Below are 12521 nucleotides of genomic sequence, written 5' to 3'. Positions count from 1 at the left end.
TTTTTTTTGTGGAACCGGGGATTGAACTCAGGCCCCTGTGCTTGCCAGGGAAGCGCTTATTCCACTGAGCCATCTCCCCGGCCCTTACTTTCTGATAAGCAGTGAATGACAGTGAGCCAAAATCCATGGTACAGGAAAAAATATATAGATACTGCCCTCTCAGGTGATGCCTTGACTTCATATTTTACTGGAAGATAAAAAGACACTACAGGTAAGATCACTTACCTGCCAGCATCCGTAGTAGTCCTACCATTCTCCAAACCATGTCTTCTCTTTTTCTGGGTGACTGCATAGAAGAGCCTCTAGCTGGTTTTTGCTTCCACTCTTACATCCAGCAGAGGCCAAAATGGCCTTAGATCATTTGTGCTCCAGCTCAAAACCCTCCACTGGCTTCCCCTAACAGTTATTGGGAAGCCCAAAGACCATCCCAATGCCCCAAGGCCCTGCATTGTCTTCCCACCGCTGATGTTTCTTGTTCCTTCCTCCCACTAGCCTCTCGTTGTATGTTGCCAGCTTTCTTTTCATTTTCCCACAGCAGTGCTCCAAAAACTACACTTTTGAGATGCCAACCCCATGACTTTCCATATCTAGAGTGGGTGACCTCACCTCCTATTCTTAGATAAGTGAGATCCTTCTCTGTGTCTTCCCAGTGCCCCAGCACTGTGTCTGTGCTCATACCCATCTTGATGTGATCACAACTGCCTAGACCTGAGAGTCCACCTTCTGCTTGGTGTGCAATCACAGTAAGTTACAGACATCTACAAGAAAATGACCAGACGGGATAGGGAGATAGCTCAGTAGAATAAGTGCCTGCCTGGCAAGTGCAAGGTCCTGAGTTCAATCGCCAGTACCACACACAAAAAAAAAAGTCACAAGAAAAGGACCAGGATCCCTCACCATCCATTAACCAACCATGCTCAAAGCCCTCATGGTGTCTCTAGAGTCAACACCTATCATTAAGGGACCCAGATTTCCCTGGCTGAAAATTTCTGGTTTTATCCAATTGTGCATATCAGTGGCTATGAGAGCAGACTAAATAAACAAGGATTTTATTAAGAAAAATTCTTTGATAAAAAGAAAATTTAATTTAAAAAACATTTTGAGATACAATAGAAAGGGAGCAGAGATATGAAGAAGAGCAAACACGATGCAGTCTGACCTCCAGTAAAGGAGAACATTACGGTTTTTGTATAGTTGTACCCCCAAAGCCTCATGCAGTCATAGGGTGGCTTCTGGAGTTTGTGTTTGACTCTTGATCCAATGCTAGGATTATGGGTGTGAGTGCACTGGGGCAGATACTCTGCATTACAATGTAATGAAGGGAGAGAGGCTAGCTACTTCCTTTGCTCTTTGCTCTTTGCCACCACCATAAATGACTGCTTTGTGCCACCATGTGCCACTCTGCCTCAGAACCAGCTGAGTATGGACTAAAGCATCCACCAACTATGAGCTAAATAAAGCTTTCCCTCCCTCATTTTGGGTGTTGGATATTTGTCCCTGCAATGAGAAAAGAGTAACAGAGACAGATAGAGAGGGAAGGTTGGGTGGAAACACCCACGATTGCTGTGTAGTCTAAGGAAGGTCCATTCAGCACACACACACACAGTCCTTGAGCCCAGGTCAAGCACCACAGCAGTCCTGATCTCCCAAGAGTCCGTTCCCTGGACATTGTAACCCTGCAATGCTGGCATCATTGACTTTGAACACCCTGTGGAAAGTGTACCCCAGTGCAAATGCAGCAGTGGATTTCAAAAATGGTAGCTGGAGCTCCTGGCCGAATCTCATCTACTAAAGTTTCTGTATCTGTTCAAGATCGGTTCAAATATAACTTCTCTGAACTAAAAAAAAAAAAAAAAAAGCTTTTATTCTTTTTAAAGGCTGAGACCTTCACCCCATCCTCCAGAGATGTCACCATATCACCTCTCCTCTCACTATCAAACTCATCCTGTCCATTAGTCCCATCTCTTTAGCCCTCAACATTTGCCTCTTTTACTTTAATGATTAAAAGAAAGCAAGCCTCTTTACACTTGACCCCTCATCCCTTGTCTGTAGGATAGGTATTTTTCTTCTACAGCAAGGTCCTTGGAATAGACTTTTGCCTGTACTCCATTCCCTGTACCCCACTGTGTTTATTCCTACCCTACTAAAGGTTCCATTCTCACCCAGGATCCTAGTGACTTCCTGATGGTTATATCCAGAATGTTTGTTTCCTCACTGTCTTCTGGTCTTGGCCTTTACCTTTTACTTTCTTTACCTTTTCACCTTTCTCCTAGGTTATCTCATTCACCATGCCCATGACTTAAAATACTATCTTGTAGTCCCATGCCTGCAAATGTACAACTTCAGAACTGTCCTCTCTGCTGAAAATAAATGCCCATTGGACATCACAAATGGTGCACAGCATCTTCAGCCCGTTGTGTACTAAACTCTATTTGTCATTTTCCCTCCAGTGAACTGTTTTCCCCTGTTTCCCCAGACTGGGGTTGAGGTGCCATCACCCATCTGGACGATCCAAACACTGATAACCTGAAGGCAGGCTAACAGCAAAGCTCGATCAAACTGCTCAAGGTCAAATCTTGGTTACTCCATATGAGTCACCTTGGCTAAGTGATGGCTTCTCTGGGTTGCAGTTTCCTCATCTATATAGAAGATGAAAGCTTTCATATTTTGGTGCATCTTGATGAGGCTCAAACAACACATTGCCTCTGCAGCATTTAGCACAGTGCTGGCACAAACACAGTTATCTTGATACAGCAGCTGCAGTAGCCTTAAAAATCTGGACTCCTTTTTCCTCACTCCCAAAGCCAGCAGTCACAAAATCCCAACAAATCTACCAGAAACAGTCTCTTTACACCTGACCCCTCATCCCTTGTCTGTAGGATAGGTATTTTTCTTCTACAGCAAGGTCCTTGGAATAGATTTTTGCCTGTACCCCACTCACTGAACCTGTGTCATTCCCCTCTTCTGCATGCACATAATCTGTACTGGTTCAACGAAATGATCTTCTACTTTCTCTTTCTTCTCTAGGTTATTTCAGCAGCGTGCTATCTTCTCAAATACATTCTTCAATAGTGTTCCAGGTACATTCTACAACACAAACCTGACTCTGTCTCCCCTCATCTACTTGCTTCCCACTGCCATCAGGGTGGAACTGCCAGCAAGACTAGGCCTGTCCTTCATTACTGCTCCTGCCTCAGCAGCCTGACCCCTCATTTTCCCCTCAGTCCCAGGGCTGGTCTGCCCCGGGACCCTGCATATGGTACTTGTTTTGCAGGACCTGCCTTTCCAGTCTCCCACCCACCAACCTTTGGTCCTTCTTTGAGATTCAACTCAAAATCATCACTTCCAGAAAGCCTTTTATGATCCCTATATTTTCCCCTCAGGGTTAGCAAGCCCATTCCCTATATCCATAGCACAGCTGTGTGTTCACAGGCCCCACACCACCTGTTTGCAGTCCTATCCTCAGCATTCACTGCTTACCACAGGGCTTGACTTGGGACTTCCAGCTGTCATTCAACACAGATGTAATCAGAGCTCACCTACTCTGTGCCAAACACTGCTAAATATGGTGATAAATAATATGCAACACACACAATCCTTTTGTCCCTGTGAAATTTAGAGTGCAGTGAAGGAAGTAGGTATTATACCCCCCAGAAAGTGAAAATGTTATATAAACTGAATTTCCAGAAGAAAATTCTATTTTCAATTTCTCTTGATAGCATCCCTGCCTGTAGACCTATTTGCAAATGATTGAAGGTGTGAGGTCATGACCTTTCTTACTCAAGCTTGGGCACTCACAGACTCCCTCCCAGGCAGGTGGCTCCATTGATGTAACTTAACTATCCACTGCCTATAGGTGCCCAGGCCTCTAGTCTTGTAGAATCATCCTGTTTATATTCAAATTAAGTAATCAGAAGCCCTGACTCCATACTTGAACAAAACTGGTCTTCACAATGACTACCTTCTCCCTTAGCCTGTGAACAGACAAAATGCATAAACCTCCCGGGTTTTGAAGACAAACTCAAATCAATAGAATTTCAATTGAAAGATAAAAGCTAGCTTATTTATTCTTAATCATAGGATCTTATATCTATTCTGACCAAGCTCTGAAGAATTATTTCCTACCCTAATGAGGGCTTAAGACCATGAGGGCCATAGCTATAGTATTCTGTCTTCATTAGCATGAATTGCCCTGACTGAGCTGTTATGGTCCTATCTAGATTTACTCTGACTTCTTAAAATCTGTTTGGAAGGGCCACCAGATAGCTCAGCAGATTAACATGCCTACTTATGCAGACACAGGGACTGGGGTTTGATCCCCAGTGTGCCATGCAGGTCCTGCCCCAGGGGTGCACTGAGATGGCTGTTGATACTGAGTGTGGTGGTGTATGCCTGTAATCCCAGCACTTCGAAGGCTGAAAACAGGAGGATCACTATGAGTCTGATCTTTGTAGTGAGACCCTGTATACCCTGTACTAAATATATTAAAAAGAAAAGAAAAATCTGTTGGTAGTAGGAAGACCATTAGGGACCATTTATTTTTTTTTTTGCCTTTGATATAAAATTTTCATAAAATTGATTATATTAACCATTTTAAAATATGCACATGGTATTTAGTACATGCACAATTCACTATCTAGTTTCAAACATGTTACCATCCCCAAATAAAACCATGTGTCCATTAAACAGTCATTCTCCATTTCCCCTCACACTATTCCCAAGAACCACTAATCTACTTTCTGGTCTATGGATTTGCTTATTCTAGATATTTCATATAAATGGATTCATACAAATATGTGGCTTTTTGCATCTGGCTTCTTTCACTGAGCATAATATGTTCAGTGTCCGTCCACATTGTAACAGATTCCATTCCTTATCACTGAATAATATTCCATTGTGTGGCTATAACACATCTCCTTTAATCTGCTCATCCATTCATCAGCCAATCGACATTGGTTTGTTTCCACTTTATGGCTATTACGAACAGTGCCACTTGAACAGTCATGTACAAGATTTTGCATGGACATATGTTTTCAATTCTCTTGGGTACACGGCTAGGAGTGGAATGGCTGGGTCATATGGTAACTGTATGTTTGGCTTTTTGAGGCACTGCCAGATGGTTTGCTGGGGTCACTGATTCTTAAATATGGCTGCACATTGGACTCACCTGGCAGCTCTTTAAAGTGGCGTTTGCTAACTCCCACTCTCAGGGGTTCTGCTGAAATGTGTCTGCTCTGTGGCCGTGGCAGGGGAATTTCAAAGCTCCCCAGGTGATTCTTCCCAGTCCGGCTTGCAAACTTCTGGGACATGGTGGGCTCAGGTGACTTCATTAATCAGTAACTCCTGAACCTCCCCCGCAAAGGCAGATCTACACAATCATATTGTATAGGACACTTATTAAAATACACATTTCTCTGCCCTTCCTTTGCACATCTCCTACTTAATTTCTAGATCTCTTAGAGTTTGAGAACCTGAGTGTCAACATGCACTTCAGGTATATTTTATTTATGCAAATTTGGAAGCAGTATCTTAGGTCCTTTTCAAAATGTGGGCCAGACAAGAAAAGCCAGCATTACCTGGAACTTTCCTGGAATGAAAATTCGAACTACAACTAAATCAGAATTTATGTCTCAATGATTCCACCTTGACTGCAAGCACTTCTTTAGAAGTACAGTGTTCTTCTCCCCCTTGTAAGCAGTGCATTCTCTAGGCAAGTTTCTCAGACTTCAGTGTCTTGAATCATCTGAAAGGTACATTCACACACTGGTTGTTCCCATAGCATCTGAATTAGCAGGTCTGAGGCCGGGTCCCAAAATTTATCTTGCTAATAAGTTCCAAGGTGATGCTGACTTGCTAGGTTTGGGGACCACATGTTCAGAATTACTGTTCCTGAGTCTAGATCTGCTTCTCAAACTCGACACAGTTGACATTTCGATCTGATCATTCTGCCTTGAGCGGGGACTTCCTGCACACAGTAGAGTGTTCTGTTGCTTCCCTGGCCTCTGCCTACTAAATGCTAATAGCACCCCCAAATTATTCCAACAAAAAATACTTTCTGGTGGGGGTGATAACAAAATAGCCCATTTGAGAACCACTGCTCTAGGCCGTTCATTCCAAGGGAAGAGGTTGTGCCACGCATCTATGCATAGGGAGAGATGGGCCCTGGCTTGGATGACCTCTCTCTGCCTCTCCTCCATCCTCAGGTCACAGAACATTTACAGAGGCACTGGGGACCTCCAGGAGCTACCTGTTGGACCCCTCTCATGAGGCAGTGAGTTCTGAGCTGCCCCCTGTGCAGTCCTGAGCAGTTAGCCCAGGCTCTGTCCCCTTTGCCTCTCTCACCCACAACTCCTTCTGAGAGGAAAACTCTGGCTATTTATTAAAATCAGATTGATCCAGAAACTCTGGAAGTGGCTGCAGGCAAACTGTGGAGGAAGGAGTATCTTTTGATCCCCTGGTATTTTTAAAGCTAGAAATCCGTGTGATTGATAAGTTTTAAAACATTTTAAATAAACTTGGCATGGTAGTACACATCTATGGTCTCAAAACTTTGGGAGGCTGAGGCAGGAAGATAGAAAATTGCCCAATCTGGGCAATTTAAAAGATTTAGCAAAACACTCTCAAACATTTGAAAAGGGCTGGGGATATTGGCTCAGTGTGAAGTCCCTGAGTTCAATCCCTAGTAATGAAATATATGTTTATTGTATTATATTCAATATTATATAGTTATAGTATATTTTTAATGTATTAAATATTATAAATTATATGATTTCCAACCTCAGCTTGGAATTCAAGATTGTTATGGAATGTTGCCCTCTGCTGGAATATATTTGCTATTGCAGTTGGCGTTGTCTGCTACTCCATTCCAAACTTAAGAAATGCGCTGATTCCTCTCCTAGCCCCAACCATGTTCTGCACTTCTAAGGCTAGCTAAGAAGAGAACGTACTGCCTGAATGACTTAAGCCCACTTTCGGGAGTTGATTCTGTCAGCCTAGAAAAGTGGTTCAGGGCAGAGTGCACGTGTGCTCCCATTTTGACTCTCAGAAGCTGAATCCAGAGCCCGATGGCACCTCCAACCAGTCTACAGCTGTGACGTAAAGGACACGTTCTCCCTGCTTCCGGACCTCAGCTCCTGGCATCATCCTCCACCTCGGTGCAGCCCTGCTGTGGCATCTTCAACTTCTCCAACTCTGGCTGCCTCTTTTCTCCGTCTGTAAGATGGTGGTTTGAGCTTGCAGTATCTGATTGGGTTTTCTCTTTGAACACATATTTGTACCTGTTTATGGAGTGCACTATGGTCATTTGACACATGTATATAATGTGTAATGATCAAATCAAGGTAATTGGCATTTCTAGCTCTTCAAACATTAATTATTTCTATGTGTTAAGGATCTTGATACTCTTCCAGTTATTATGAAAAAAATCATAGATTATTGTAGTCTATAGTTATCCTGGGCTATAGAATAACAGAATTAAGTCATCCCATCTAAGTGTGTCTCAGGTGCCCCTTATCTAACCTCTTTCTATCCTTCCTGCTATCTGATTGATATGCAGATGCTCCTCAACTTATGATGGGTTTATATCCTGGTAGATCCATCATTAATATCCCTAACCTACTGAACATTATAGCTTGGCCTTGCCTACCTTAAATGTGCCTAGGCTGTTTCTGTTGACCTACTGTTGGGCAAAATCTTTTAACATGATGCATGTTTTTATTAAAATGTTGAATACCTCATATAATTACTTGGATACTGTAAAGTTAAGGTGGAATGTGTTATGGGTACACTTTCACAGCAGTACAAACAATCAATCTCTATTAAGTTTTAATCTTTTATTTATGTGTTCTGATGCTGGACACAGACACTGAGACAGAGAGAGATGGCAGCATAAAATTCAGCAGCACATCACAGCCTGTCTAGGACCTGGATTTGCAACACCTGGAAAACAACAATTTAGCGAAGAGAAAAGGAAAACAAAAACTCCAGGAATTAAGTAAGAGACCAGAGGAAAACTAGAAGTCACGGAGAAACTGAAGCCTATTCAGGGAAAAGTAGAAAACAGCCTGGAATGCTAACCCTGGCTCCCAAGGAGAGGGACTAGTCTCTGCTAACACAAGGTAAGTCTGGAGAAGATCAGCAGCCCCAAGGGGGAAACAGTGGCCCAGGCTGGCAGCACTGGCTGCAAGAAAAGCCCATGGGTATTGTAAACTGCAAATGCAGCACAGGATTTTGCTCTAAAGGTGAGTGTTCTGCACGGATGGCAAGCTGGAGTTGGAGAAGAAATCCGTTGCAGCACCTGCTGTATTTGAGCATAACTAATCAGGAGCCTTTTGGGGAAAGGGTTAATTGTTTAAGGCTGAGCTACTCCTGGTTTCAGAAGCCACAGAACAGCCACACTCCAGGGTTTCTGGTGTTATTCTAATACAGTCTTTGGGAGATGGCCCCAAGAGAGCTGCAGAGAAGACACAGGCAAAGCATAGACTCCCTGAGAAGTTTAAGCAATAGCAGTCTTGGGACAGGAAACAGTTCCACTCTCGTGGTGAGAAGCGAGGCTGGTCTCACATGGTTTATGGAGAGGGCTGGGTCTCACAGTGCTGGCAGTAAGCTGACACCTCTGCCCCTCCGCCTACATCCATCCAGCACAGAGCTTAGTGGTTTGCTGGCTTTCCCCATGCCAACACAATCAGGGATGTGTCTCAGCTTGGACAGTTGCCACTGCCTGAGCTATATGAACAGAAGAGCCTCTAGAGCAAGACAGACACCTCATACCAGCAGGCCGTAAAGTAAGGGGAGGAAAGCTCGGAGTTGGGCTGCACAGAGGGACAAAGGCACGGGGAGCAGCTGAAGCAAATACAGCACTAGCACAGACACCAGACTACATTGACCTGACCCAGCCGGAAAGGCGGGGCAGGACTTAACGTTCACACACAAATGTGGAAACAAAATAGTACTTAATAGTGACTCACTATCCCTCTCCCACATTTGCTGACTCCACTGCTGCAGGCCATGGAAAGAAACCACGCATTCACACATACTGTTTTGACTCATTTCTTTTTTCAGTTTTTGAAGATTTGTGGGGTTTTTTTTTCTTTTTCTCTGTTGTATTCTTTTTCCTTGCTTGTTCTTTTCTATTAATTTTATCTAATTCTATTATTTTTTTACTCTTTAATTGGATCCTTCATCTTACTTTTCTCTCACCTTTATTTTCATTATTTTTCAAATTTTACCTCTTTCATTTTTCCCTTTCTACCATTTTTATTAAAAATTACTATTAAGCTTTATTAATGTGTAGATATTTTGCTGACACTATATTGTTAAGTTCTTTTCAATTGTTAATGGTGGTATAGTAGTTGAATTTAGTAGATACTTTTTTTAAAAAAAGTCTTTTTAAAAAAATGTATTTAGTACAGGGTCTACAGGGTCTCACTACCCAGATCAGACTTGTAATGATCCTCCTGTTTGCAGCCTCCCAAGCACTAGGATTACAGGAAAACACAACCAAGACCAGTTTCAGTTGCCATCTCAGCATGCCCTGGGTGTGGGGTTGGCACGGCACATGAGGGATAAAACCCTGGGCCCTGGGCCTGCCTAAGCAGGTGCTTTAATCCTCTGAGCTATCTGGCCAGCCTTGCATTTAGTAGATACTTACAATATATCACTTATTAGGGTTGTCTTTGAATCTTTATCGTTATTACAGGTCTCTCTTCTGCTAAAGGTGGTACAGTGGTAGTTTTTATTGGATCTTATGGTATGTGGATAGCTAGTCTGTCTTTGACTTTATCTTAATACTGATTTCTTTGCTATTGCTAGTGGTGGCATCATTGCTGTTAATTGGTTTTTACTATACATCAGTACTGTGTCTAGTTTGTCTTTGTGTCATCAACATTACTGCAGTTCATTTCATGAGAACTGAGTGCTGGATCAATTACACTGCTCCTGCACATCCTCAGATAAACTGAAGTGGTCAGATTTTGAGACAGAAACAGAGGCTGATAGTTAGCCATGCTCAGAGTGTGGCTTGCAGGTAGGAGGCAGACCCGGGAGCCACATAGATTGCAAGCCTCCTCACTCACAGAAGGCAGTTGAGCAAATGTGGGGAGGGGTAGCTCAGAGACCAGCAACTGTGCTCACACTGTGGAATAAACAGGACAAAGGGGCTGCTTTGATTCTTTAATTTTATGTTAGCAAGTATGTTTTGATTTTTTGTAGCTGTAGTTCTTTTTTTCCCTCTCTTCTTTCTCCTTCTTTTGTCTTTCTTATCCCTTTATCATTTCTCTCTTCCATTCCAAATCTATGGATGTGCTAAGGACATCTGTGTATATCTGTATATGTGCAAAGAAAAGAATTTTGTAATGTTTTAAATAGTACCTTTCATAGGCAAGTAACCCTCACCAGAATTGTGCATAGACAATCCAAACATAAGCTGACTACCAATATATTGTCAGGTGCTGACACTGGCAGAGCCTCCCCCAATCTCTAACTCCACTTTCTTCCCTTTGTGTATCTTCCACTCCCACAAATATTTCCTCAGACCCACTCAACACTAGCACTTTATTCCAACTATAAAAATAATTTTAAGTCAGATCTCTTGTCTGTTTTTCATCTATTCATAGTTCTCTTTTCTACTGACTTACCCCTTTTGTTTGTTTTTCTTCCTATCCCTCTTCCTCCACATCCCAGTCTACTTGTTAGTAGCAACATAATACAGTCTCTAAAGAGCATTGATAGGGGGTGAAATTATTAAAACAAAGTCTTAATGATGTATATAATTGACGTAACCAGTAGGGCTGTCTGTTTGCAGCACACTGACCAGATCTGAGCCTATTAAACTGAGTAGGATGAAAAGGTAAATATATGGCAAAATGCAAACAAAGCCCAGATCACATCACTTAAAAGCAAACACTAAAATGATCTCCATACTATATAACAACAAAGTCTTTTCACTAGAATCAACACAAGAATGAAAGAGAGAGGAGAGAGAGAGAGAGAGAGAGAGAGAGAGAGAGAGAGAGAGAGAGATTATATCCTAAAAAGAGATAATGACACCAAAAAGTCTAGTGGAATGAATACATCAGGTAGGGTGAGCAGTAGAGCAGAAGGGACAAAAGGAATTCAGTGACCAGAATAAGCCAATACCTTTTAGTAATAACTTTCAACTTGAATAGTCTCAATTCCCCAGTCAAAAGATACAGATTGTCCAATTAGATCAAAAAGCAAAAGTTAGTGGTATGCTTCATATAAGAAGCAAGACTAATCCAAAAAGACATTCAGAGAGTAAACATCAAAAGATAAAAAACAATATTACATGCAACAGGAACCCAAAAGCAGCTAAGAGTAGTTATTCTATTTTCAGACAAAGTGGACTTTAAGCCAAAACTGATCAGAAGAGGCAAAGGTCACTATGTATGGGTTAAGGAACAATTTAACAGGAAGCAATAGCAACTATAAATGACCTCATAACGGACCACATAGTCCTAGAACAATGAGAAATTCAAAAAATTCAAATCCAAATCTAGTACAAGAAGTTATAAAAACAAGAGCAGAAATTAACGATAGTGAAACTAAAACAAAGATACATGGAATCACTGAAGAGCTGACTCTTCAAAAGAATAAACAAAATAGAAAAACCCTTAGTCAAATTTATTGAAAAAGGGAAAGAAATGATCAATGTTAATGAAATTAGAAGTGAAAAAAGGTGAAAGTACTGCAGACATGACTGAAATCCAAAAGGCTATTAGTAGCTTCTTTGAAAACGTAGGTCAATTAATTGGAGAATCTGGATACATCTGAATTACTAACACTGAATGAAAAAGAAAGTAAAGTCCTGAAAAATCAAAAAGTAGGCAAAAAAAAATTGAAACAGTAATAAAAACCTACCAACTAAAAAAAGCATAGGATTGAGTAAATTTGCCACAGAATTCTATAAGAAGTTCAGGAAAGATCTAATGCCGACACTCCTTAAACTCTTTAATGAAATTGAAAGGGAAGGAGTACTGCCAAACTCATTCCTGGAAGCTAGCCTTGCCTTGATTTCAAAACCAGATTAAGACTCAACTGAAAAAGAAAACTACAGGCAGACTTTTTAATTAATGAACATAGATGCAAAATTCCTTGATGAGATATGGCCAAATAGAATACAACAAATCATAAAAAAATACGCACATCATGACCAAGTAGGCATCATCTCAGGTATGCAAGAATGGTTCAGTATTTGCAAATCAATCATCATACATCACACAACAGAAGAATAAAAATCACATGATCATCTCAACAGATGCAGGAAAAAAGCTTTTGACCAAATCCAATATCCATTCATGATTTTTTAAAAAACCCTGAAGAAAATAGGGATAGAAGGACCTTATCTCAACCTGATTTAAAAAAAAAAAAAAATTTGTCAGTGCTGGTGATTGAACATGTGTTAAAAACCATTTATGACCATCATATTAAAAACTGAAAGTTTTTCATCTAAAATCAAGAAAAAGGCAAAGATGTCCATTATCACCACTCCTATTTAATTCATT

Source organism: Octodon degus, unplaced genomic scaffold (genome assembly GCF_000260255.1).
Source record: "Octodon degus isolate 3935 unplaced genomic scaffold, OctDeg1.0 scaffold00002, whole genome shotgun sequence".
Taxonomy (NCBI): domain Eukaryota; kingdom Metazoa; phylum Chordata; class Mammalia; order Rodentia; family Octodontidae; genus Octodon; species Octodon degus.
The sequence above is the reverse complement of the archived record's forward strand: the minus strand, read 5'-3'. Positions refer to the sequence as shown.